The 27,963-nt window shown below is 47.4% G+C and overlaps 1 protein-coding gene and 2 long non-coding RNA genes across 3 annotated transcripts in view; 2 read left to right on the forward strand and 1 right to left on the reverse strand.

Annotated features, from left to right (window-relative positions):
- LOC144172326 (mitochondrial 2-oxoglutarate/malate carrier protein) overlaps positions 1–27,963 on the forward strand; it is a 139,602-nt gene that overhangs the window by 8,923 nt on the left and 102,716 nt on the right. The window lies entirely within an intron of this gene.
- Positions 4,130–10,170, forward strand: LOC144172321 (uncharacterized). The gene is made up of 4 exons (XR_013322995.1): positions 4,130–5,078; positions 5,489–5,579; positions 6,674–6,792; positions 9,502–10,170. It is a non-coding gene; the product is annotated as an uncharacterized LOC144172321 (long non-coding RNA).
- LOC144172322 (uncharacterized) lies at positions 17,373–22,440 on the reverse strand. The gene is made up of 2 exons (XR_013322996.1): positions 21,517–22,440; positions 17,373–17,523 (listed from the first exon to the last, which is right to left on the reverse strand). It is a non-coding gene; the product is annotated as an uncharacterized LOC144172322 (long non-coding RNA).

The following is a 27,963-nucleotide window of genomic DNA, read 5'->3' on the forward strand; positions in this document are numbered from 1 at the left end:
TGCAACGCGTAATAAATGTTTTCACCACCACCACCTCGCAAATGAGGCAGATCACAGCTGATTTATGGCGCAACTAAATTGTAATATGTCGTTACTTCGAATCTCTAACTAACACGGCGCAGAAATTCTAGTGGCGGGATGCGGCCAGCTAGGCGTGCTTATATTACGGTCACCGTCAGGGTCGTCAAAGATATACCCAAAGTGCGCCTCGCGGCTTGCTTCCTTCGTGCCCCCCCCCCCAATATTTTAAGGCGAGAGTCTTGTATGTCTCACTGGAAGTTGATCTCTAATGGCCTCAGCGTCGGCCTGAATGATGCAAAAACCTAACTGAACCAAGGAAGGACGGAAGCGAACCAAAACATGCCAGCCGTGTTTTAAAGAGAAATAATGATTACTAAATGCATTAATGATCCATTAGTGATTAATAGTAATGATTAGTGGGGTGGGATAAATGTGGAATAAGATATATTACGGTGGATAAAAATGATAGAGTGGAATGATGCTTGATTACGGATTGGTACTAATGATCGCTAAGGTATAATTAAAGTAGATTAAGGTGGATAAACGAAACAAACATGAATCAGGATGAATTAAGGTGGAACAAAATAAAGATAGAATAATGACGTATTAATAATTGATACCAGTGCTTACTAAGGTGGACTAAGATGAATAACGCGAATTGAGGATGACGGTAGGACAAAGGGGGGTTAGCATAAATTATGGTGGATTAAAATTAGGGTAGAATAAAGTAGACTAAGAATGATTTGATTGGATTAAGTTGGATTAGGACGACAAAATAGCTTGGCTACTGTGTCGATGTGTGGACGTCACAGTAGTACATCATGCTTTCGACTTAGAAGCTAATAAAAAGACTTGAGTGTCCGGATAAATTTTTTTTTTTCCGAGCAGCGCTCGTAAGCGCGACGGTTATATCTGCTGAATGTCTCCCTTCTCATCTTCCCCGCTTCGGTTACTAACCAAAGCAGCCTGATGGAGGAGGAGGAAAAACTTTATTGTGAGCCTGGTGATGTGGGTGTCCATGGGGCGACCGTGCTGTCTCGGCCCTGGACAGATACTTATTCCTCAAGTTGCTCAGCGCGCACGCCCCGGAAGCCCAAGCAACGTGCTAAGCCGCGAAAGTGCACGCCCTGTTTGTGAGCGCAAAAAGAGCACGTGATCATTTGAGCGGAAGGAAGCAGAAGCAGCTGTGGAAAGCCGGGCTAGATGAATATGGTTCATGGCTGGAACTGCGCGAAAAAAAAAAAAAAAAAAAAAAAAAAACTGGACCGGGTGTGTGTTTTCTTCCCTGGTAGGTTTTTTTTTTTGTGTGTGAGTGTGTGTGCGCAGTTCCAGTCATGAAAGAGACAGAATGGCGGCTGAGGGGAGTTTTTATTATGCACTGGCAAGATAGCGATGTGCTAGCCACTAATAGCGCATTACTGATTTTTTGAAGAAGCCGCCATTAAGAAAACTAAGCGAATAGTGCAATAACCTAGGGAAAAAAAAAACGATACCCTTCCCTCCGCTATGGAGGTTTTAACCGCCTTGAGGTGCGTTCTCACTTGCAGCGCCGTGCTGCGCGCGCAGAAACACCGCCGTTTTTTAGAGGCCAAGCGCGCGCGCGCGCGCACAAAAGCGTCGCCGGCGGCGATGCAAACCGGTCACCGCCCTCTCCGACGGGGGAGCAGTGAGCACTGCCAAGCCGGGAAGAACGGGTGACGGGACTCTGCGGCGCTCGCCGAGTCGACGGCGCCGCGGCGTCGGCGAGCGGCGCGCCGAGTCGCCGACGCCGCGGCGCGCCGAGGCCCGAGGAGCGCACGTGACTGACCTCGTAGTCTCGTGACCCGGGCGCTGATTGGCTCGTTGAGTTTGGCTGGCGCAAAGCGCCCTGCCGGAAGGTCGAAGACCTCCTTGCCCGGCAGAGAAATCTTGCCGCCAAAATGCGACCCCCCTCCATCTGCCAACGGTAGGGCGTTTTGCGGCGCGCGTTTTTGCGCGCGCGGCGCCGCGAGTATGCTTAAAGGCGCAACCACATGCGACGTTTTGGTCGCGTTTGGAGACTGTCCGCGGCGACGCGCGTTCAGCGCGCGCCACCAAATACACAGCAGCGCGCTCGGAGCGCCGGTGTCTGCGCATCCCAGATTTTCGGTCCGTTTTCGGCGTCTGCGCCGGATGTTGCCGTCCTCAATTTCCGGTCCCCCTCCGCACGCAACATGGCGGCTCTTTATTTGGCGGCTCTTTAGCACTTTATTTAATAGAACATCAATTTAACGTGTTTTGTTTGTTGAAGTTTTGATTATTCTTCAGTTTATTAAGAATGACTTAAACAGAACGATGCTGCCTTTACCAAAGTAAGTCTGGCAACTTGGATCGGAGAAGCGCAGGGGATAGGCGGGACCCGGCCAACTACCGTCCAATCTGTGTGACACAGGTGCTGTACAGAGTGACCATGCAAGTCATCAGACAGCGCCTCGAGAGCTGGGCGGAGATGGAGGGAGTACTGGGGGCGCTCCAGAATGGTTTTAGGAAGGGCCGGCGCATCGAGGACAACCTCTTTGTGGTGACGCAGTGCATCGAATGCGCGCTGCAGGAGAAACGCCAGCTCCTCGCCGCGTTCCTCGACATCTCTAAGGCCTACGATACCGTGGACAGAGGCATCCTTGGCCAGCAGCTGAAGAGGCTGGGGCTGGACGAGGAAGACGTGGATCTAGTGAAGGGGCTGCTGGGGGACCTCTCAGTGAGGGTAGAGTGGGAGGGGCACATTACGGACCCCATTCCCAACGAAAAGGGGCTACGCCAGGGCTGCCCGCTCTCACCCCTCCTCTTCATGCTCTACATAGCGGGCATGGAGCGGCAGCTGCAGGTCTCTGGCGTGGGCTTTGACGTCTCCTTCCAGCGTGGAGGGGAAGCGGTGCTGAGGCGAATCCCGGGGGTCATCAATGCCGACGACATTGTGGTGCTCGCAGATTCGGCCGAAGGCCTGCAAGCTCTGCTGGACATCTGTGGGCAGGAGGCAGCGACACTGGGACTGCGTTTTAATCAGAGGAAAAGTGCGGTGCTTGTGTGGGGGGAGTGTGACAGGGGGGCGGTGTGGACGCTGCAAGGAGGCGAACTCCGGGTGCAAGAATGCACCAAATACTTAGGGGTCACCCTGACGGCGTCTCCCGGTTACCTGGACTGCCACGAGAAGGACCTACGCATGCGAGCAGCTAGGAGCCGAGGAATGATGACCAGGCAGGCCCTCTGGTCCTTCAACCGTTTCGAGGTGTTGAGGGGTCTGTGGAAGATGGTCGTGGTACCGGGCCTCACGTATGGTAACGCGGTCTTGTGTCTATCTACAGGGACAAGGGAGGCACTTGAACGGCGCCAGCGAGAGGCTGGAAGAATGGCGCTGGGCGCGCACAAGGGGGTCGCCATAGAAGGCATTCAGGGAGAGCTGGGGTGGTCCTCGTTTGAGGCCAGAGAGGCCATTGCCAAGCTCTCCTATGAGGAGCGCGCCTTCCAATTACCGGAGGACAGCGTCGTGCGATGGGTCCTTGACTACAGTGTGTACAGGGAACGTCACACGCGCTGGTCGAAGAGGACTCGGAAGCTGAGGTCGCTTTACGGGCTCGCAGCACCGTGCCTCGAGGGTGGTCAGCCAGCCATGACTCCCAACACCCTCAGGAAGCTGGCGAACCAGAGGGAGGAGGCGAAGTGGCGTGATGGAGCGGGAAAGAAGGTTACCCTGGCAATGTACGTCCGAGAGAAAAGGTCGATACGCAAGGCGACTTGCTACGATAACTCTCGGGGCAGCGACCTGCTGGCGGAGGCGCGGCTGGGAGCCCTGCGCACCAGGGTCTGGCGGAAGAGGACGGGTGGTACACTGCCTACGCAATGCGTGGCGTGCGGTGTGGTGGAGGAGACGGTTAAGCACATCCTCCTAGTCTGCACGGCAATTAAACCAGCACCGTCGGCCGCTACGCTGGAGGAGGCGCTCGGCTTCAGGACACAAAGCCCGCACGGAGCCGTGGATGGTGAAGCAGACGACGGCCCCACCGGCCCGCCCTTGATGATGATGATGATGATCGTTGTGGCCAGAAACCCTTTGTATCGGGCGGACACCGAAATGTCCAAGCCAGGTGAAAAAGTTAACAAAATACATATAAAAAGAAAAAAAAAACCGGCTGAATGCCTAAAGTCATTGCACCGTCCCCACCAGCGAGAAAGCTAAAGGTAGCAGTTTTCCTGCAGTCTTGTGCATATGGTACACTGCATGCGTATGTACGTCCACTGCACTGTCACCATTCACTGCAGTTCACTCGTGCGTTCACTGCACCGTCACCACAGCCTGGCGAGCGGGGCGACATCGCGTGAGGAGATGGCGAATGCTGCAGCGGGAGCGACGCTTGCACCAGGGGGCAACGCCATCCAAGCGTCCAAGCGGCGCCTGGAGGACTGGTGGCGAATGTCCCTGGCGTGTTGGCAAGCACCATGAACACTGCCGAATGTAGCGGACGCTATGGTTTTTGTTTCTGTTACTTTGTGTTTTGAGTTTAGTGTGTGTTTCAGTTTTTATTGCCAATTTTTTATTGCTAATTTTTTTTTTACGTATAAGTATAAGCACTGGCTAGGCACCCGTCGCGGTTGCCGCCCGTTACGAAGGGAAGAGCCATATCCACATCCACATCCACATTCGCGCGTCTCATGGAGGAAAGAAACGAAGCGGCTAAAAGGAGGAAAGAAATCCTTGGGTCACGTGATCAAATCGTGACGTCACTTGACTTGTTTTTGAGCGCCTAGGGACAACGCCGAAGTAGGCGCAGCATTTCCCTGGGTCCCCCGAGTGAACGATTTGCGCTGTCACTACCCAGCGTGTGTTTGTGTTGAATGCTACCAAATGAAGCTGCAGATGCGTGAATATACCGTGAATGCTAGTATTGGTGCGATCTCCCTATCCGACATACCTACTGCGACATTTCAAGAGAGACTTGCAGCCTGAGCTCAGCGTAGATCAGCCATGCCGGTCTCAGGCGTTTGCTGTCACAGACACGGAAGAGCGGAAAAGGGGGCATGTATGCGCTCATTTTCCCAGCAAGGTCAGTAACATCGTTAGTTTATGTTTGTTGTAGTTTTTGTGTTTATACTATTGTACTATGTACCCTAAAGCTGCGTGAATTCTTGCTTACGTGGTCGCCTAGCTCGGCCTCCTAGCTGTCATTCTCATTCCCGATCGTATTGTGATGTTAACGATTTTTGTATAATCTTGAATCAAATTTAGCGTGCGCTGCATACTTGGGCGAGGAACAGACACAGTGGAAAACGACAAACCAGACGTTGGCGCGCAAACCAACACTTGCTTCGTGTATCCAACGTACGTGTGGTTTCTTTTCCCACTCCCTGTTTCTCGCCCAAGTATGGAGCACACGCTAAATTCAAATTACAATGCTATGTCCTTACACACTCCGGCCGCAGTTTCAAGCGTTTCGTTGTTGTTCCTTTTGTGTAGGAGCCCATCACATTGCTCAAGTTTATTCGAACCGGTGGCGTGTACTCCCCGAGGCGCTGTCCTGGATGTTTGAAGTACATGTGCCTCGATCGTAAGTATGCATGTGTTTGATAGGGTTAATCTCGCGAGTAGCACGCATCAGAATTCTAGCTCTTCGGGCAGTTAAGTTGCGTTGCGGGAGAGGAATTGGAAACGTCGCTTCTGTACAGAGAACGTAAGGATATCGCGGCCAAAGGAAAAAAAAAAGCGTGAAACCGCGAGCCAAAAAAGACGGGAGAGGGAGAGAGAAAGGATAGACCAAATGACTGCGGCAGAATCAGATCAACCGAAGGGCTGTGAAGGTTACGCGGCATTTCGGGCCCTTTATGAGGAGGCACCAGGAGCAACTGTCAGTAAAGTGTAAATTGAAGGTGAATGGAAGAAGCTGTGTATGGGACAAATAGTATGTGGCAGGCCATGAAGCCATTGAAAATTTGAAAGCGCATTAATAACGATTACAGGCAGGAGGGACACACACAAGCACTTACTTGCTACTGCCGTTTTGTTGAAAAACACGAAATTTATTCACGAAAGAAATAATAGATTGAAGAAATATGGTGCCGATTAGTGCGTGCTCCTGCCCGTGTAGAGTTATAGACGATTTGCTGACACACTTGCTACTATGTTCATCGATAAAGAAGGCCTCAACCCGTTCCCTAACAATCTGATCATTATACCTGTGCAACATCACAGTCTCATCAAACAAAGGGCGACACCCACACTTTTTATAATTCGCAGGAAGATTTGCACCCGTTGAATTTGTGATCGTAAACAAATGCTCTCTGAGATGGGCACTTAGACAGCGTCCTGTCTGGCCCATATACATGGACTTACATGACAACGGAATACTGCAAATCATGCTAATCGCACAACGAACTAAAGGCTGCACATGGTTAACACTGCACTCATTTTTCCCTTTCCTCGGATGATCCTTGTTATTAACAATGCAGCAGAGATTTCTTATTTTGCTTTTGCAGAAAACAACACACAGTACCATGTGCCGAGTGTTCTTTTTCTTGTAGTGGGTTTTCCTGTGTGGTCTTTTTCCACGTCGCCATATTTTACGCATTTTGTTTTCCAAAGATGTATTATTAGCTTACCCAACTTTCAGTTGTTTTGACTCAGCATTTAATCCTGTTCCTGCAGCATCTGCATAAGAGGGCTTCCAGTGGAAAAAAAAAGTGCTTGGACCTGGCCCCTACAATGTTGGTGCAGGGCCTGGAGGGCAAGCCTTGGTCTACGTCCTTTCTGGGTACCCATGGAAAGTAGGTGAATGCCTCCAGAAGTGGCTGTTTTTGTGGTACACTCTAAATTAGCAGCTGGCAGACTGCGTGTGTTCGCAGACCACCCTGGTAGTATGACAACCATATATGTAGTTGTGGCCTAGTTACTGAGGGGAAGACTTAATAATAAAAAATCAACTGCCCATCTGCTGAAACGACAAAAATGGGGGACATGAAGCGTTGCAAAATCAAGTCCAACACCAAATTAACCAGCCCAGTACTGAGCACCTGTTCCTTATCAGGATGGTCTGCTGCACTGCAGTTGTGCTCTCTTGAGCTTTACTGATGCAGGCAATCCATGACCTTCCGTAGTGTACAACCATTGTCGTTAGATGGAGGTGTGCATTTTCTGTGTAATTTTCCACGTCCATGCAAATCCAAATTGCTTCGACTGTGCTGGAATGGCGCAACGGAATAGACGTCAGCTTCATAACATGAGGGACCTAGGTTCAGTTGAGATCGCGGGAAGCGTTTTAATGTTTTTTCACTTCACCCATGATCGTCATCATCAGAAAAAGTTGGCTTTCCTGCAGTGCATTTTGATTGGACTACAGACACATCAGGGAGAGGCTGGAAGCTTCACTGTAGTAAATGAAACTGTACCAAGTACAGTATGTGCATGAAGCTTTAAGCATTGTACATGAGCCATGACAGTGAGGAGTGGTTATAGGTTAAATCCTTGTCAAGAAAGATCACAAAAAGTTCAATGTGAATCACTGAGCTTGCAAACTTGTCGAATCTAAACTTGACACTTTATTGTACCAGTCTTTCATGCTCAGCTGAGGAATGGTGGACAGATGGGGGCAACAACTGGCAGAAAGGGCCATTAGCATGCAGTTCATGTGTCTATGTAAATATTATAAAAAAGTACTGGTATGAAATTTTCGTGTTACATTTTTCCCATTGCTATGGGTGCCTACCAGCCCAGGAATCATAGAATGGAACATTAGATAGTCAACCTCGGGGTAAATAATTAGTTTGAGCAATTGTTTATTCGTGCCAGTTTCGGCTTGGACAAAACGAACACCAAGGCGGCCGCCATGAGAGAATGGCACTCTTGATGTCGCTGTTCTCATTGCATCATGGTCAGACTGGATGCGCGCCCTAGAGTGGCCCAAGCTAGCCATGGCCGCACGCGTCTAGGCCGCACGATATCAGTCCCAAAACTGTGACATGATTCACAAGGCAGTGCAGCGTGCACCATCAGCAGCCAGTGTGTTGGCTAAGTCACTGGAGCCCTAATGTCGGCAGTTTGGGGCGAACTGCATGGCGAGGCACTCCACGTATCTTGCTTATGCCAGTGTCGAAAGGGTATTCATTCGGAGCTTTCTTGTGCATGCAAATATTAAAATTGATTTAAAATATGTTATACTGAATGGTTGCTACTAAAATCTGCAGCTACAAAGGAAACTTTTTGCATAGTTATCTCAGCTTTGATATTTCAAGTACTCCTTTAAGTAGAGCCTAATCATGCTATGAACGTTTAATAGCGGTGCTACTCCTTTAAGGTATTTTTTACTTGTTTTAAGCTGACTTGTTTTTAGTTTGGAGTGAAGAGAGACCGTAACATTCTGGCCGCCCAGCCGCCCATTTCTGGCCATCAGTATTTCTGAGTTCTTCAAAACAGTTTTCGCTGGGCACTTCTCTGAAATTTCGAGGACACCTAACTGAACTTAGTCGTGATTAATGCATTTAAAGTGCAAAAGTGAAGCAATCTCCACCCTTGCACTCAGATGGCAGAGCATCATCCTTACATCAGAAAAAGGTTTTGTTTTGCCGAATCTTTGCCACTTCGGACCACTATAGAACTTGCTGCCCGCATAGGGGTGCTCTCCAGCTGAATCAGCCTTAGGTGTCACAGGAGTGAGAGTAAGAACTTTAAAGTAGTGTTAGAAATAAGCACAATACAATGGGGCTCTTCGATTTACACTCTTGGACTCACTGCGGTAGTGCATAGGGATACATGGGAAAATCGAATGCCGGACTGCTTCTCGGGGAGCCCGCGGTGAGTCCGAGACTGTAAATTAAAGAGCCCCAATAGCTTTCTTTTTTGTAACATGTTAACAGGTCGACCAACCTTATGGCAACTGTAGGATGTGACTTGTTTGTAGAAGGGCAAAATCAGAAAAATAGAGACGAGCAAGTAAGTCATCGTTGCACGACAGCTTCTGCGACACCTAAGTTAAGCTGCCTGCAATTTAAGGGTGAATAAAATTGTTTTCAAGATGTTTACAGTTTTATTGCCTGGTTCAAAAAAACTGGTATACAAAATTTTGAGGAAAGCTGGAGTTGGCCATGTATTTATTTGTATTAGGAAATGTGTGGAAATGTGCCATTCTATTATTTATTTTATAAAGTTTTTAATTGCTACAGGAACGTTTATTTGTAGATGCAGTGCCATGTATTTGGTGTCCTATGTTTATTTATTCAAGATACCCTTATGGCCCAACGGGCATTAATGGGGGGTGTGGTACCTGAGCAGATTAAATGAAGAATAATAACATAAGAGAATTCTGCCACGTGCATACAAGAAAAAATAAAGGAAAAAAGATACAGCAGAATCGTCAGTGTCCACACGCATGTACTGTGTTTAAGCTGTTTGTTCATTTGAATTTTGAATGGGAGGCTCCTAAGGAAATATATGCAGTGCTTGACCAGTTTTCAAAATGCTATTTCTCTTTTACTTTTCAGTGACACAGGTCTCAACAAGCATCTGGATGCACCTACAAAATTTTTGCTGGGCACCTCTGATATCTGTCGTCTTCTATGGCCTTGAAACTGGGAATAAATAAAGCTAAAAACTGTCTCTTTCATTTGGTATATTCCTTTTACATAGTGCAGGAACGTCTAAATAATATGGAGGACAATACACAAGCACTTCCGCGTCATCGTCCCCTGGTCACTTATCTGGTATTTATGCTGCAGTTTAAACGAACTGCCAGGTAGCCAACATTCACAACCATTTCAAGTTGTACCTCTCAAGCTGTAAAATTATAAGTCATTTGTCCGAGGAACATAGTAAAGGTCTTCACAAGAAGACATTATTAAATATTGAGATGCTACACTGCAGGTTCATTTACAACAGCAGGTTCTAAATATTTTGCATGTTTTAATTCTGGCCTTCACATCTGTTCTTGAAGCCAGTAAGTTGGAAGCAATCTAATGCTTGCTTTACATCGGTTACTAAAAGGGCTAGTGTCATAGCAATCAAGCATCCTGCAATAACACAAATTTGTTTAGACTAGAGCTACTAAATAAGCTACGCTACCATCTATATCGCCAATAAATGTGCATTTTGGAATGACCACATCTGGAAACTGACTTGAAGGGGCAATATCTCATCCTACGTTTCTTTTTAGTTTAAAAGTGGCGCACTGCACACGTAAAACTGCTATTGCGATAACTGTTCTCCCGGGTACACGCGCGTTTGTAGGAAATCTCACAACCGTGAACGGAATTTCGCTTTGGTTTTCTCATCGTTCTTGAAAGAAGCAGAAACTTAAACGCAGAGGTAATTAAGTGTCGGAGAAATAATGAAGAAGACGTCCTCCAAGACTGATGATTGGTTGGTGCGGGGCAGCAGTAAGAGGAGAAAGAAATGTTGATAGTTTATGAGAATAAAGGAACCAGCGCAGGACAAACTCGGGGCGACACCATGGACACGGTCAGGCAGGCACGCTCCGCATTAAAAAAAAATCCTTCAGCCAGACACCCGTAAAACTTGAAGTAATTACAAAAGGAAGCGTCAGTTCCAGCCGTTTCTTGCGTCGTCTGCTGCTTGACACCGGCCATCGCCTCCTCTTTTTAGAGGAAGCGATGCGCTGGCACTCAGCTTCTTACAGGGAATTCCCTAGGAGGCTACGCGCGAGGCCACATCAAGCCTGCTCGCTGCAACAACAAATTCCCTAAATGTCCCTAACTTTTGTCCCCAACTGACAGTGGTTTCAGGAGCCAATCAAAACGTGGAATAATTTCCTCCTTTTAGCCGCATGCGGAAAGAAAAGCTTAGGAGAGGCCCTGACGTCACACCCAGCGCAGCCGGAAACGCCATTTCTGTAAGGGCCGCCATTATTCCCACCGGGTGAAAATAACGCTTTTCGGCCGAAAGCGTTATATCCACCCATGCGTCATTTCCGGTTAAACATTTTGCTTACAAGCCATTAACTCCTTATTGTAGTGCTATAATATATAAAGCGATAACTATTAAGCTTTAAAAAGCAAGCACAACGACAATATTTGTTAAAATTGAGCAAGTTTGTATCTTAACTTCCGGTTTTAACGACTGCAGCAGGTGAAGACTATATTTACACTTTCTTGCTTCACAATAGGTTAAAATTGTTATACGCAGAATTAATTGAGCTCATTTTGTGGAAAAAATTGATTTGTGAGGCAGTTTGGAACAGTTTGGTTGGTGCAGTTCTCATGTTGGCCACAAAGGGCAGCGCGAGCAGTATAGTTTGCGCGGCGCGTTCAAAACTGTGCTGGAATTCGTGTGAACGCAGTGTGTTCCTTAGTGTCGTAGCTTTGTGATTTTTATATACTGTTATCTGGATCTGGTTGATGATATATAGACACAACCGCTGATCAATGGCGGGGGGAGGTCTAAGTAGCCACGACCACTTTGCACTTGTAGTTTCAAAGCCAACACGTCGCGCCTAGCCATCTAGGATGGCTGTACGCAACATACTCGCGAAAACAACGTGCAGGTGTACGATAATTGGCGCAATTATGTTTATGTTTTCATAAATATCAACAGAATAAAGTACTAGCACACGTTTTATATGCAGAAAAACTTCATTCAAAGTCTCTTTGGAAGCGTCATAAAACCGATCCTCTTTTTTCTTGTAAATTTAGGCGATCAAGGTGAGCCGGCCTTTCTACCACTCAGCTATCGTAATTTCGTGACGTGCGTGCAGAAGTCTGCTGGACGCCAGATGAGCGTTGTCAACCAAGGCATCGAGCGCCAATCTGGATTGGTGCACGTGAACTATCTTTATAAAGATAGTTTGAGGGCATATAAAGTATACTTACAAACATAACGCCTGAGATCAGTAGTTAGCAAAGTAACGGATAACCTATCTTGTAAGTGATCGCCTAACCATGTCAACTCAGCAGTAATTGGCGATAAAGAGGGATGTACAGTCAAACCCGGCTATAACGAACCCGGATAGAGCGAATTATGGTATATATCGAACAAAAATAATTCAGTTACGGAAATACATGGCAAACATATTCCTTATAACGAAGTTCACATCCGATATATCGAACTCTGCGCGCCTAGATTGGCCGTAGAAATGCGTGGTCTCGGAGCGGCGATTGAGATGTGGATTGGCCGCGACCACGGAGCAAGAGTTGCGACTTAGACATTTGCGCCTCGCACGGAGCTACATGACGCCCGACCCTTTCCGTAACTGTTTCTGGCGCGCGGGACTCACGACGGAACCCGCGCCGTCAGCGAGTCCGGACCAAGACAGCAGCATCGGTGAACTGTGGGAAGAGCTCCCTCACATTCCCGATGATGTCGCGAGTGAAAGCCGTCCGACGCTTATTATGAAGCGCTTTCGGCAGTCAATGTGCTCTGCCAATGCTTCTTAGATTTTGGAGGACGCGGTCTCGAACTGGTGCAAGTAATGTTTCGTGTAGAGAATGCTATGCTAGTTGAAGCCGCCAAAACGAAAGTCAAAATAAAAATCACCGCTTTTTTCTTTGTAAAGTAGGCAGTTCAGGCGGAAAGTAGCTTTATTACTTGCAATAAATGGATTATTTTGGGTATGGCAACGGCTACTTTACTGTGTTCGTTTCTGCATGCGGGGATGGTTGAGTTTGGGAGGAGGTGGGGCGCTCCCGCGGATTGCGAACTCGTAACAATAAGTTCGTTATAGGCGGGTTCGGCTATATCGAACTATTGGATATATCGAACTAATCGCGGTGCATATTGCAATTCGCTATAAACGGGTTTGACTGTAGACCTAAAAATGCGAAAAGGGGAGGGGATGCTAATATATCTTAGTTATTTACCCCAATGGTGCCAAAAGGCGTAAATGTTGCTTATTCACACCAATATTGATTATTACTGCGTTTTCTGGTGACGGCGAGAAACTGAACGCGCACGCGCACGTACGCTGCAGCCTGCATTTAACTTCCGCAGTTTTCTTACAAACATTGTTCGTTATATATAAAAAAAAGAAGCTAACGCTGTACGTATATTCTTGGCGCTTATCTACCTATAGTATATTATTACTAGCAGTTGTTTCCAGTTTCAAAATTTTGCGAATTCACGGGGGTAAAAATTGGGGTTTATACCGCGTCGATTCGGTCTTGGTAGGACAACCAAATCTTGATCGCAGTAAGGGATTATTGAATTGACCCGAGTAAAACGCGTAGCTTTATACACTAATGGGACTCCTAGACTTGATCGAAGCAACTGATAATATCAGACTAAACGAGGTTCAATTAACGATAGTTGACAGACTCTCCATCGTTACTTCAACCCAGGCTTACGGAGACCGCTAAAATTTAGTTTAGTAAGCGGAAAATAGGACTGACAAAAAAATACATGGCTTTGTATACTCTAAGTCGGACCTCATGATTTAACTGAAATAAGTTAGCAGATATAATTAAGTTACATATCAAATAAAGAGAGTCGGCTACATTAAAGCTGGGAAACCGCTAGTGGAGAAATCGGGTTTTTATGAGTGCCGTATTTTAGAAATTTCTCTTCTAGTCCTATTTTAGAAATTTCTCTTCTAGTCCCGCAAGGAAGAATTAATTACCAGCGACCTTTTGAGATGGCAGGATCACCGGGACAGCACAAGAAAGTGAGCTATGTTTCCTAACGCGCGCTTTTCCTTACGAAGTTTGACAAATGTTCGTATTATAAAACGAATATCGCCGGTTTATTTTTTTAATTAACGACAACGCCTGCACTGAGGGTTTATTAAGCTTGTAGGAAGTGGTATAAAAGTATAGCACTTTTTTCGGAAACCTGTTCTTGCGCTTTCTGCACGCTCTCGTGAGCCAGGGTGCACAACTAAAAAATGCGCGCCAATCCACCCTGTGAAGGTGGTTGGAAAGCGAAGCTGTAAACGACACCTATAACGATTACCCATGCGACGTCACTTAATTTATACACGTGGCTCTCCAAAGAGCACGTGAAACCAGAGACAAGTGAAATGCACTTAATTAACCGCTCCCCTTATTACTTCATAGAGATATTCTTTGCTAAGGTCGAATGAATGCATGATCCATGAATGGTGTTTGGTCGAGTTGTAATTGGTGAAGCACGTGAGTGGAAACTTTTTTTTTATAAAATGAAAGGCAGCTCAAACACGGTGTTAGACGATCGCATTTCTCCTCTGTCTCTGCCGCCGCCGACGGAGGCGATTAGATCTCTGGCAAAGACGGAGACGTGAGATGCCATTCGTTGGCGTTTTGGTAATTCCTAGCGCATGCGCAAGGCACGCACACGGTGGCTACACGTGCCGTCGGCGGAGCGCACAGCGGCGCAAGAGTTCGCGTGACCCTATCACGTACGTGGCATTCAAAGAGAACGCAAGGGGTAGATCTGCACATGTGCTTGGTGAGTGCACCGTCTGTCTCCCCGTCTCCGCGTGGGTTCGTGGCTGAATCGGTAAGACGACGGGCTCTCGTTCCGTTTCGCTATTTGTTCCTGCAGGTTCAATCCTGGCGGTGCCACTAATTTTATTTATTTGTTCGCGGGAGTTTTCTGTTGACACCGGCGGTCGCGGCAGAACCCTTGGGGAGTAGAAGTGCAAAGCTCCGCTTTAAAAATATTTACGGGTGAGCATTTGATTGATGGTGGTGCAGTGAGTGCGTGCAATGCAATTCCGGTTGTGTGTCGGACTGTGTTGACGAACTGAATTCGCTTCCCTTCTCTTTGTCCATCCCTCTCGCCACTGCCCACTTTCGCTGAGACTTCAAACCGCGGACGGCGCCGTGCTTGTCTAAAAAGACGCCGAACCGCATACCACCACTCGGATGCGCGCTTATGCCGGCGTAGACAAGAAATGCTTTCGCGTTAAAACAAAAATTGCAGAAAGGTTATAGGTTACCGTTCTTTCTGCTAGCTTAAAACTGAATGTTTACAGTTAACATAAGCTCGCCGTGACGTTTTAACAAAAATGTAATGTTCATAAGCTGTTTCACTATAATGAAGGAAAAAATCTTGTAATTCGTGGATATTTTAGCGCGCAAGCCTATCTCGGCTAGGTCGGCGAAAACACGCATCAGGCTGGCGCCAGGTTGGCGTGCGGAAAATGCGTCTGCAAAACGCGTAACCCTTGCCACGCGCTCAAGTCCCATTGGATGCGACGCGTTCCATAGCGCGTGCATCAGAGATCTCGCCCGAATTCGCCTCGATTGGCGTCCAACTTAAATGAAGAGAGTGTTGCAGCCAGTGTTCCTAACATCTGGATTCAAGCAGTACGGATTATGCAACAAGTATCTGCATTGAGTCCGACGAGGGTAGGCAGAAGACCCGTCCACGGATGTATACCGAAAAGAAACTTTTCTTGCACTCCTCTCATACGAATGCGCGCTTAGAGATCCTCTGCAAATGTTGTTATTCGGTATTATGGCGCGTTCGCTGGGAAATTATACTCATGCTGTACATCATGCTTTCGAGAGCCCTCGAAAAAGAAAAAAAAAGAATCGAAGTCTTCACTTTAAAACAACGAGCGTCATTCATTTGCCTGAAATCCTGTAGAATATTGAGAGCTAGCTCCTTGAATTGTGCATTTTTTCACTTATTAAGGCGCCCATGCATAGTTGCGGATTTTCAATCAGTCGGATTCTTCCGATACCTTACGAAAAAGTTTTTTTTTCCAGGCAGTGTGGGCGCGCGTCGCACCCATTAAATTCTCATTGTAACATTATAATAAGTGTTGATTACAGCATTTCTGTATACGATGAATAAATCCGCGCTTGGGAGGCTACTTGGCTCTATATTCCCTACGCGGAAGTATTTTATTATTATTATGCATAAAATGGTCTGGCCTTTATACGGCCGGCTGCGCTTTGGCGACCATCAATAGGAGGAGGGAGGCAAAAAGTTTATTGCGAAAATAAAAAAACGGTGGGTGGTACAAAGAAAATTTAAAAAACCGCTCTGCGGCACGCAGCGAATGCTGGCCTCAAAAATATATGCACTCCGGCGAAATTCACTTCAAGTTTCTTCTATTCTCCGCCAACAAAAAATTAAGAAATTTGTGCCATCGCGCACTCTGTGAAGGTGGACGACATGACACAATTTTTGGCTGCAGGAGGCATACACCAACGAAGGTCGCGCAGGAGAAACGGACCTCATGTGGCGGCGAGCTATGCAAGATGACAGCTAATTTCGCTTCATTACTGCGCCCCAGTGCGGACGATTCCCGCCACCGCGGGGAGTTGGAGGAAAGTAGTCACGAATGCAAATGGAGCGCGGGGGAACGAAGGGCACATGCGTTTTTGTTGACAGAGAACAAAAATACACGGAACCCTAGCCGCATACAGACAAAATGAAGTTATTGCTAGAAAGTATGGGTCAATTGAGATTCTCTGCTTGATTGACGTTGTTTATTTGCTGTAAATGACTAACTAGTTTGGTTAGTCGTACGTGACCAAACCTTGACCTGATTGAAGGACGACCACATTTGACGATCATGTCAAACTGTTTGACGATCATGTCAAACAGTTTTGAAGTTACTGGCTAACTAAAATTTGTTTATTGTGGCTTATTGGCTAAAATTAGTAATTTTATTAGCCATTACATCACCTTGTACTCTTGACCAGGGCTCCTTATTGTACAGCTTCAACATTTTTGGAAGTCAATAGGAATTGCCAAAACTGCTGTAAAATTTAAATTTCTATAAAATTGAGAAACACTTGACAATGACAAAGCTAAATTTATTCCGAAGCGGTAAAGCACGCACCCTGTGCTTTTATCATAAATTATCTCTGCCGTTATTTCAATGGTGCACTTTTTCTAGTGCGATAGGTCTCAGTGCTACGAAAGGTCACTTTGAGACGCACTCTGTTGCTTTTGGCACTTATTTCATTCACAAGATGAGTCGCAAAATACAATAAACTTCTATTTATCGAAACTCAATGACACTGCTTTCTCCTCGTTGAGCGTGGATGTGTGGCTTTGGTATGGGCACGAAAAATACTCCACTCAGTGGTGGGTCAGCAGGCACAACTGCATGCGTGAGGGTCCTCTCCTATCTGCCTAGGCATGCACTCTTGAGGCCCTGCTGCCTGATGCACGAGTCTTGCTCTGGCTTTGGATGTCCAAAGAAGGCACTGCTCTCACGCCTTTTGTACACCGTGCCAACTGCGCTTAGCACTCTAACCATTTAAGTGGTCACGTCTGCCCTGTTTAGCAGTGGCGTTGGCTACCCGTGTCTTCTTATGTTGTCCACCAGTGTTGGCTGTCCATGGCTGTCATATTCAGATAGGAAACTTTTTGCAATGAGAAAAATGCTTGAACAATGAAAAAGTCTTCATATCAAAACATGCATGTTCTCAGCTTGTGTGTAACCTGACAAAAAAGTGAACAGTGGAACAGTGCTCCCAATTTTATTAATGCAACAAGTGTACATCACGCAGATGTCATACATTTCTGGGTATCACACATGTACTCCTACTGTAGACCAAAAAGAAGCCTTGGTGCTTGGCAGCGCTACGCTTGCAGACGGCCACAGCTGCTTGAACCTGCATGGAGATTAGAAGAAACATGGCAGTACATAGAAGAAATGTAGCAATTACTGGCATGAGATAAAACTTACCTGCAATTATCTGCCACGCAATTTACAAAGAATGTCATGCACAAAAAAACCGAGGTGCGTACGGGCAATAATACTATGGAGTAGCCTTTCTTGGTCCACGTGAGCGCAGAGGTTAACACTGCAGCGAACCCACTTGTGGCTGCCAGGTGGACAATTTTGAATAGAGTGAAGGCCATTACAGGCACGCAAGGAATGCATTATTATGAGAATTCGGTGTGCATTCGATTCCTGCAATAAAGCAAGGCTGGAGCACTGCTGCAGTTGGTGGCTAGTGTTGCTTGTATAGCAACCACCTGATTTTTCAAATGGCCCAGATTACTGCACGAGGTGAATATCATAGAAAGTTGCCCTACGGCTGCCATTCACACAAGAACTGCGACACTTCACTGGTCAGTGAACATCCTATAGGCTTCACTGAGCAGATTTTGCTACCCAGCAAAAGCCGGACAATGACTAAAAGTTATCTGATTCATGCTCCTTCCTTCCCCACTTCGGTCCAACAAAATCTCTTAAGTGTCTGCACAAAGAGTATTGCTGCTTAATTTGTCATGTGCCTTGGATGGTCTGCCAGCCAGCATGCACTTTATACCATAAAAGGAAAATTTTCCAAGTCTATTACTTGAGCAAAAGTGGTGTAACTTTAGTTATTCATTGAGTATAGCCTTAGCCATCATATTTATGTAATAACTGGATAAACAATGACATACATATTTAGGAGAGAGAAGAAACTTTATTTAAGAGTCGTTCGTTGCGAACTCCACACTGGACGGAGGTGGTTCCCTGTTCACGGGAATCCATATGCTGCTCTCGCCGCCTGGCCCCTGGTGACCAGTAGTAGCTGATCCTCCAGGGCGGGGCTGGTCAGCAAGATCCTCCATCTCTCGTTAAAGGGTAGAGTGGGGTTGGTGGGGCGAGATTCGGGTAAGGGGGGCGGGTGCTTCGGGCTAAACCTACACTCTCCTATCATGTGCTGGAGAGTGCCTAGTTTTTTACAGTGGGCAAGCTTCTTCGAATTGGTTTGGGAACATGCGGTTGAGTAGACGGGGGTGCGGAAAGGACTCTGTCTGGATTTGCCGGTATATAGTTTGCTGTGCCTTCGTGAGTGCTGCGTGGGGTGCTGGTAGCGTCCTCCTGTCGTGCCTGTAATAAGTGGTTATTTCCCTGTAGGTAAGCAATGGTTGGTTTTTTGCCTCTGCTGTGGACGTGGCCCGGTAAGTCAGTGCTCGGGCCTGCTCCATTCTGCGGTGGAGGGTAACGAGTTTACATCTTTAGAAGAAGCCTAACCTTATGTTTCTATCAAGGCTTACCATCGTGCCAGTTTGCCACATCTGAAACAAGTGGGCTCAACTGTACAACACTACAAAAAAAAAAAAAACACCACCTCCACACACACGCATACACACACCCAACCGAAAAAAAAAAAAGAATCACAAAGCTTGACACAAAACAATACAGACAAACCTCGTTAATTCAAATTTTCAGGAGACGAAAAATTTCATTAGAAATTATTATATGGGTTTTTGATGACACACGGCCAACTAGAGCAAAGAGCACCAAAAATGAAACTTTGTTCAAATTAACCTGAGTTTAAACAATTGAAGCCTGATTAGTGGTACAGTGCACACACCAATAGTACCACTTTCCTGCCCGCGCCTATTCAAATCAATGGTAGTTTATCAATGCTTTCAAGTTAAAAATTTAAATTTTCCATTTGAATCTGGCACTTTCCAAGCACGCACTAAGAGCTGGCTCCATCTACTGAGTATTAGAGACATTTTGCTTTTCGCGAAGTGCCTATTTTTTATAAAGCGTCACTGGAGTTATGTGACGGGCACCCTGAAGATAAGCTATAGCGGCGGCATCACATGTGACCATGCCATGGAAACGCCACCTTTCTAGTGATTCTGACAAGCCTACATGTGAATGTTTGGATGACATTAGGAGAGCTGACCCCGAGGACAATTCTTATTCATCGTATTTTTGTATGGAAAGTGAAAGTGTGTATCCCGGTACCCTTGTTCAATACAAGCCCCAGAAAATGCAATAGCATGGAAACTAAATTGCACTATTAACAAAGAGTGGCCCACAAAACCATGTTTTCTGCGATGCATGTGCGGACAACTTATGTTTAACAAGTTCGAAGAACTGCTTTCTCCAGAGGCATGAAACCCCGCAAGGGATAATTTTATTTTTTGTAGGTCAAGAAATCTTAGTTAGGCATTTCATATTTGCAGGAGTTTTGCACTACTAGTATGTGTACAAATGTATATCTGAAATTTTTTGTTTTGTCTGTGTGGAGCATGACATTTTTGCTTATTTGCGGGGGGGGGGGGGGGGGGCAGTATGCTGAGCCAGCACAAGACGCTCATCGGAGTGCCTGGTGAAATTGTGAGGGAAAGGGCAGCACGCACTGCTATGGCACCATCTCTCTCACTGCCTCCCCTGCACACTTTCGGCAGACGCTACTACTCCGTGTGTAGGCCATCTGAACCACGTGATGTTTGCGCGGGAGGTTCAAACACCATTTGGAACAACAAGGTCCCCGGCGGCGATGGCGCGCTGTGAGATAACAGCACAGTAGCGCCCGCCACCATGCGTTCACTGATCACGCACTCACTTCCCGAGACACAGCAAATATGCGCTGTGACTGAGAAGGCTGCAGTTTGCACTGTGCACAAATTAGGGAGTACAGTAATCATCAGTGCATTTTTAAATTCATTCAACAGGTCGTCATGCACATCTAACGACTTAAAACAACTTTCAATGACATCGTTATGAGCCCCAAAAGCCTCCAAAATTCCATTGGAACAAAGCAGATAAATGTATGCATGCACAAGCATAACTCTATTGGAGCACTGACCAAGTAGTGCAAGCGACAAGCTAGTACCCTGCCGCTGGGCCTCTCTGTTGCTGACTTCTGTAGTTTCACTTGTTCCTGGGCGAGCGACATGACACAAGTCAGTGGCAAAGGGGCCTGGTGGCAGTTGCTTACACTACTCGGTCCTTGCACCCATGGTTACTTTTGTTGCATCCGTTACTGCACTTGCTTCATGTGGTTGCACTTCTGGTCTTCACTTGACACAAATTAGCAGTAAAGAAACCCCCAAGACACCACGCTGAGTATTAGTGCAATGGCAGCTGAGTTAAAAAAAAAAAATGTTCCCAATAGTCTGTGACTGTGTGTTGCGGTAAGAAGAAAGCTAGTTTAACAAGACCCATGCGATACCACCACACCATGTGAGGCAATTAAAGGCCAGCTGCACTCAAGTTTCACCCCGACCCAATTTATTTTTAACGTGTAGCACGTACCACCAAATCAGTTGGGACATGAGTGGTGTCCCCGTGAAATGCTTCGTTAATCAGTCGGATGCGTTTAAAAAAGCTCCACTGCAGACCACGCAGCACCTGCCGGCGGATCGCCTAAACAGCCACGACATGCCTGTGACGGTCCGGCTGTCCGAGGCTTCTTCCTCTGGCCAGCCACGCAGCTGGAGAACCGGTCGAGCTCTGCTGCGAATGCTCCACCCATTTGCTGCCCCGTGCGCGCATAGAGCTTGCGCGCAGGCTTGCTCCCGAGCTGGTGACCGGCTGCTCACTGGATGGCTGCAACGTCGTTTTAATGGCTGCGCTCTCCTCGATTTTGGTTTCAAAATCACCAATTTTTGCTGAACGCTTGCGGCATCCACGCGCGTATTTCAGCTGTTGTATTTTGCAGGCTTGATTTCTTTTTCTGCAGACTATATGGAAATAGTGTTTTCAAGAGGTCGGAACTGACTGCAGTTGCCCTTTAAAAGTAGTAGCAACTTTAGTACCAGAAAAGGGGTAGTGGGCCATTGGTTCGTTCTGCAGCCTACTGCAGAACATGGGCAAGACTATGGCAACTCAGATTACTTCAATTCATGAGTTGTAATGCACTTACCTAACTGCTGTGCTTGGTAAAGTAAACGCTATCCCCTTTAGTGGTGGCCATGGTTCTCCAGGGCCATCCAGGTAGATATGGCCTTTGGGGTACAGGTACTGCAACGACAGGTTTGTCTCCCGAGCATCACTGTTGCAAGCTTTCAGGTCATACACAGTAAATGCCCAAATTGCCTTTATGCAGGCTCATCTAGCACGGCAAGATGGCAGACAGCACAACTATGACACTCTGGTTGATGCTTAAATTAGATATGAATGTTTAGAACATGGCAACGAGCATCGTTGCACACTCTACATTGTTAGTTCCAACATGCAGCACAGAGTGTACAACATTCAGAAGTTGGGCGCAAAAGAATGCATTTACACATGCACTTGGCACTCGTCAGTAATGCGCATGCATATCTTAGCCAGACTCCACCACCACTGCCCAATAATTCAAAACTGCCACGATTAGGATGTAAATAGTGTAACACAGCTTTAGCTCTCCCTCTCTCTCAACCATGCACTGACGCAGTGTTGAAAGACCGTGTTGAGCCTTTCAACACTGATAAACAAAATGCTTAATGATAGCACTTAATGGTGAACAGCGGCATGCTCTGTCTCCAGCTAAGAAAAATATTGCTTAGAAATATAAGAAATTGCGCATTTAAGGCTAGTCTTAGCCTGTGCAAAAAGAAAAGAAAAAAAAAAGCCCGGATAAATTTGGATTTTAACTTATAGCCTCTGTACAGATAGTTGTCGGAGGCGGTACCTCACCATGGATTGAACAGCGCTAAGGTGGGACAAAGTGAAGTGAAACAACCACAGGAGCTGACTAACCACTGCTTATTTTGGAAGGAAATATTATTTATAGACAAGAATTTCCACTGTGCACTGGGCGCCGCCATTTTTTAACGACTGGTGCGCCATCTGGCGGGCATTTCTTGGGGACTGCGTCGCGAGCAGACGACGCCGCAGTCATGCGCTGTTGCTCCGTGCCGTGCGTGGATATCAGACGTCCCAGTGGCATCAAAAATCGGTAAGTGCCATTTATTCGGTATGTCAGCAGCGCGAAGTTTAACTGCTTCAAGGAGAGCGTTCAAAGCGTCCGAGAGCAGTCAGGTACGCCCATAAATTCCGTTGTCAACCCGCTAAGGTGGTGTGCCACCCTACGCACGCTTTGTCCTCACGGGGGTTGCCTGTAAGGCTACGCTTCGCCGCACCAGCAGGACGCCCAACCTTTTATCACCAACTGATGTTTGTTTTCTTAATTCTGGGCAGGTTGCCGTCATTGCCTTTACTTTCGATGTAAAGAGTCTACTCGCCCGGGCGTCATTACGCTGTTGTTGGCTGCAACAACAATCAGTGTAAGCACAAAGTGCCAGCAAATTTGCGAGGGCAAGTACGGTCGTACGCTGATTTTGGAAGCGCTGTTTATTCATCCGCATGCTCAATTCTTATCGCACATTTCTGTGCTCTGGAGGCATTCTCTGGTCATTTTATTGACAAACTATAACAATAGAATTAAGAAAACAAACATCAGTTGGTAATAAAAGGTCGGGCGTTTTGCTGGTGCGGCGAAACGTAGCCTCATAGGTAGCCCCCATGAGGACAAAGCGTGCGTAGGGTACGCCGCCTTAGCGGGTTGAGAACGGAATTTATGGGCAAACCTGACAGCTCTCGGATGCTTTGAACGTTCTCCTTGAAGAACTAATAAAGTTTACGCTGCTGACATACCGAATAAATGGCACTTACCAAATTTTGATGCCGTTGGGACGTCTAATATCCACGCATGGCACGGAACAACAGCGTGTGACTGCGACGTCGTCTGCTCGCGACGCAGTCCCCAAGAAATGCCCGCCAAATGGCGCACCGGGTGCCGCAAAATGGCAGACTCGGTAAAATTCTGGTCTATAGGGGAACAAAGCAAGCATGGTTATCTGTGTGCTCATTGCGGCACACGAAGAAACAGATCAAATAGTAGGCTGTGATAGTGCACATCTAACATGAGTGGCAGTGTCTTGCAGGTGAAACGTGAACCTCTCCTATCTCGCCAAATATGCGATTTCTCTGCCCACCGGGGCCACGGACAGCGTGCTCATGCATATCTCACGTGCGCGCTGGCCTCTGTGCCTTTTCGAGACACAGCAGGCCTCAGATTGCAACTTTTCAGATGCTGGGCAAGCATGCTGCCGGTCGCTGATGCATCGCCCCGTCTGACCAATGTATGATTCTTTGTAGGGTAGTGGAACTTCGTATATGACTTTCTCGTCGCATTTGACAGAGGGTGTTGCCGGATTCCTAGTACAGCTCTCGTGCACTTTCTCTAGGTAAACTCTTCTGCACAGCACCCTCAGCTGGTTGGTCGATGAGAAAAGCAGACGCACGGGATGACTTCTCCCCTTGTGCCCTTCTGGCGGGATTTTCTTTGGAGCCGTATACAGTCAAACACCACTACAATGAACGTTTCTACTACGAAATAGCCTGTACAATGAAGCATGCCACATGGCCTGGCCAGATTCTTATGTATTGCGAAGACCACTACAGCAAATTTGCCTGTTTAACAAAAAAATTAATGCATTCCCAATTGCTGAATTGTGGTTTGATAACGAATACCGCATGTTACAATGTGTGCGGCTGATAGTCATCTGCATCCAGTGAGTCATCCCGTTCAGCCCGGTAGCTGTAGGAATCAATAAACACGTACAGTGCGTGTTGCATCGTAGCATCGGTTGTGACGGCTGACAAAAACGTCTTGGTGGAAGATCAGGCCCTGGTTTTCTCTGACTTGACAACTGACCACATCGCGGAGGCCATCATGGAGAAAAGGGACGCCACAAACGATCAGGCGAGCAGTGACGAATAGCTTGCAGAGGAGCGAAGCGTTATGACAACCGTGAAGCGGTAGCGGCGTTTGATGTGCTGCAGATGTAGATCTCATCACTCCCTGAACACGCGCCGCAGCACACCGTACACTTCAACAGCAGCAGGTCGGTGGTGGGTTCGTATTCAGTAGTACTCCGCACAAGAAAATTGTTGACTTTTTTCGCCTACTGCAGTTTAATTCTGACGATTGTTTCTCTCGGTATGCTTATCTGCTTTATTGGGTCAATAAAGTGCGTGACGTATAAAGTGAAGTGATATGTGTAATGAACAAGTATCGCAGTCCCACACGCTGTTATACGGGTGCTTGACTGTAGTGCATATCGGCGAGGAGCTTATTGGCTTGCTGTGCAGCAGCTGATCTGGTAACCCAGCAGAGTGGAGATGCTAGATTTGACCCCCAAAACTGGACTGCACTGAGTGCTCGCAGGACGTGAAGAGGGATTGCTATTGCCGTCTAAATCCAGCGTCTCCGCTCCGCTGGGTATCCAGATCAGCTGCTGCACAGCATAGCCAATAAGCTCCTGAGCGGCATGCACTCTCGGCCCCGCTAAGCAGAGAATTCGCATATTTGGCGAGATAGGAGAGGTTCACATTTCACATGCAAGGCGCTGCAACTCGTTAGATACGCACTATCACAGTCTATTTGATGTGTTTCTCCGCGTGCTGCAATGCGCACACAGATAACCATGCTCGCTTTGTTCCCCTATAAATAATATTTACTTGCAAAATAAACAGTGGTTGTTTCGCTTCACTTTGTCCCGTCTTAGCGCTGTTCAATCCGAGCAATGAACCAGCTAGTCCAGCTACGAACACTCCTGCAGTACCTTGACAGGATAGATGAGACAAGGGGACACTTGTTCGCAACCGATGCTGAAGAATATGCATTGCCACCAGCGTACACGATGTCGTGCGTGGCAGACACGCATTTAGCGATAAGTTCGAAAGCCACGGGACCGAACTAGTAAGCACGTCCTTTGTCTGAAAATTTTCGCGCTTAAAGGGGTCCTGAAATGCCTTCCGCCGATGCATGGATGTACATCTAACCAAATAAAGCAATGTATTAGCAATCTCCTCCTGCAAGAATTTTGTTAAAGCGATGAGTATTAGCTGAGAAATCGTAAATCGAAAACCGCGCATTATCGTCGCGCCGTATTTCCTCCTCCTTTCAACTGTTTCTTCTCTGTTGGCCTCCCCTCCCATGATGCTTCGCTCCTCAGCGGTGACGTACTTCCGCTATTGCGCTCCCACAGACTGCCGTCTGCTACGGGCCAGCTCTTTCGGCTTTTTCAACTTTGTTGACACCATGGACACTCCTCTAAAGGCTGGAAAAGCGAACGAAAGACCTGGTGCGGCCTGGCCTTGCCCTTTCGCGGCGAACTCGCAGCAGCGCAGGGAGAATCGTGCGCTCGTTCCCTTTGGTGCACCGCGCACTGTTTATCCAAAAAGCGCGGTCTCAGATGTGGGCCCGCTGGTTCCGGGTCTTATTTTGCGGCGGTTGTAATTCCTACTACCGGCGGCATGTGAAAAAAAGACATTTTAAACCGACACAGAACCCGTGCACAAAACGCGCCGGTTCGGATTGCTTTATCAGTGGCGATGAACGGGAAGGCGCAGAGCAAACCAACGCCGCACTCGAGCGCATCCGTGTTCTGATAGTCGTAAAATGTTCAGGCACTCCGGCACTCCGCTAGCAGAACAGCCGCCGAGTCATTTCGGAAAACATTTAAAAGATGGCGCCGTATGCATTAGCATGTCGCAACGCAAAACTGATGAGACGTTCTACTAAAACTCCCCTCGCGATGTTTACGTAGCGGGACGCAAAAATTTAGCGTTTAGCGTATGCAAAGGCACAAACGCTGTACTAAAACTCTCTATTAGCAGCAAAATAGCGTGCGTACGTGAGGCTGCTTGCGTTTACAAAGCTGCACGCCGAGCGCTTACGTTTCAAACCTCGTGACATCGTTTAAATACACTCGCAAGCACAGTGTAACGTAGTCACATATCAACCGTATGCTCAGGCGACAAGCAAGAGCTTATTTCATGTGGTACGGAGATTGCGCATAAATGCCCGTTCGCACTTGCGACGAAAGCGAGCGAAAGCGATGGGAATTTCGTCGCTTTGTCGCGCGACGATCGTGTTTGTCGAACTGTCGGGAGAAATTTTCTTCGCGCGACAGAATTCCCGTCGCTTTCGCTCGCTTTCGTCGCAAGCGGGACTGGAAAGTTCTGCCCCTGCCGTCTGCTACGCAGCGCGGAGGCAACCGCGCGATCTGCTCGGGCAGACGAACACGCACACTCCCGCACGGCAGCGCCCCAAGCGGCAGCCGGCCGCGTACATCGCTCCCGGCGCCCGCCTGGGGCCCGCCCTCGGCACACTAGCAACACTAGCCAGTATATTTCAGGCACAATAATGGAGGAAAGATCTTTTGCTTCCGATGAACCAAGTTCTTTGCCCCTGTGTTTTTAAATACGTGAAGTGGTTAGCACGTCGCCCTCACGCACCTCTGTATCGTCGAATCATCGCTGACTGTCCGAACGAAGCTTGCAGCTAAGCCAATGCAGCGACCGAAGCTGTGTGTGTGTGTGCATCGCCTCCTATGTGTAGCGTTCGTTTCGCGATGAAATGCGACGTTGTACTTCTGCGGGTGGATAGTGCTTCCCATGGTCTGGATTATCTTTATCGAACGACGAACGACTCAACCTCGCATGGGGTATGTGTAGTGTGCCTGGCTAAAAGCCTTCTCGCTTGCGTGCCAGAGTTCAGTGACTTGCTGTTCGTCCCCGCAAACAAGGCGCGAGGTGAGTGCCGAATTTACGACGGGCAGGAGGAAGCCACCGATCGTCTGTCAATCGCGGTTCAGACTTGCAACGCATGTTGTGACGTTGTGTTCGTTCGAAACGCATTTCTGGTTTGTTTTGAAGTTGAATAAAATGTATCCGTCAAACCCGGGCATTCGGCTCAGGGCGTTCTCTGCGATTGCACGAAAGAAGTGCCACGGGGCTTCAACGCTTTCTTTAGGGAAGGTACTCAGGTAAGAGAATATCCATGTGTGTTATGGCCGTGTTGCATTCAATACGAACGGTTAAGCGTTTGTTTACACTTGTTTCGTTTGTCGTAAAATGTCCAAGCACTCCACTCCGCTGGCAGATCAGCCGGCGAGCCGACGCTGAGCAGACGACTCATCTTTTTGCCGGAAGTGCGTGAAAAAGCCGCCCAATAGCAGGATGTCTAGCTCATGACGAACATATGGGAATCGATGATGTAGACATGTGAAGATGGCGGCGTCCAAAAACACGAAGGAAAGGGTGAGAAAAAAGCGACAAACTTTGCAACAAAAGTGTGAGCTTTCCGCTGCACGTAAAAGGGTAATACTTGGCACAGCTGACGTTGACGACCCAGTCTAACGATTGCGCTAGTTCATTTAGTGTGCTCAAAATGCCTTTCAGGGCCCCTTTAACTGCGGCGGATCTAAGGAGCCTGGGACAAAAGAATGGAGATTCTATAATTTTACACATACCACAAGGTCAAGAGGTAAGGTATCGCAGCAAAACAAGCGATTGAACAATGAACAAAACACTTACC

This window comes from Haemaphysalis longicornis, unplaced genomic scaffold (assembly GCF_048455015.1).
Source record: "Haemaphysalis longicornis isolate Haplotype H1 unplaced genomic scaffold, Haemaphysalis longicornis Haplotype H1 scaffold_20, whole genome shotgun sequence".
Classification (NCBI taxonomy): domain Eukaryota; kingdom Metazoa; phylum Arthropoda; class Arachnida; order Ixodida; family Ixodidae; genus Haemaphysalis; species Haemaphysalis longicornis.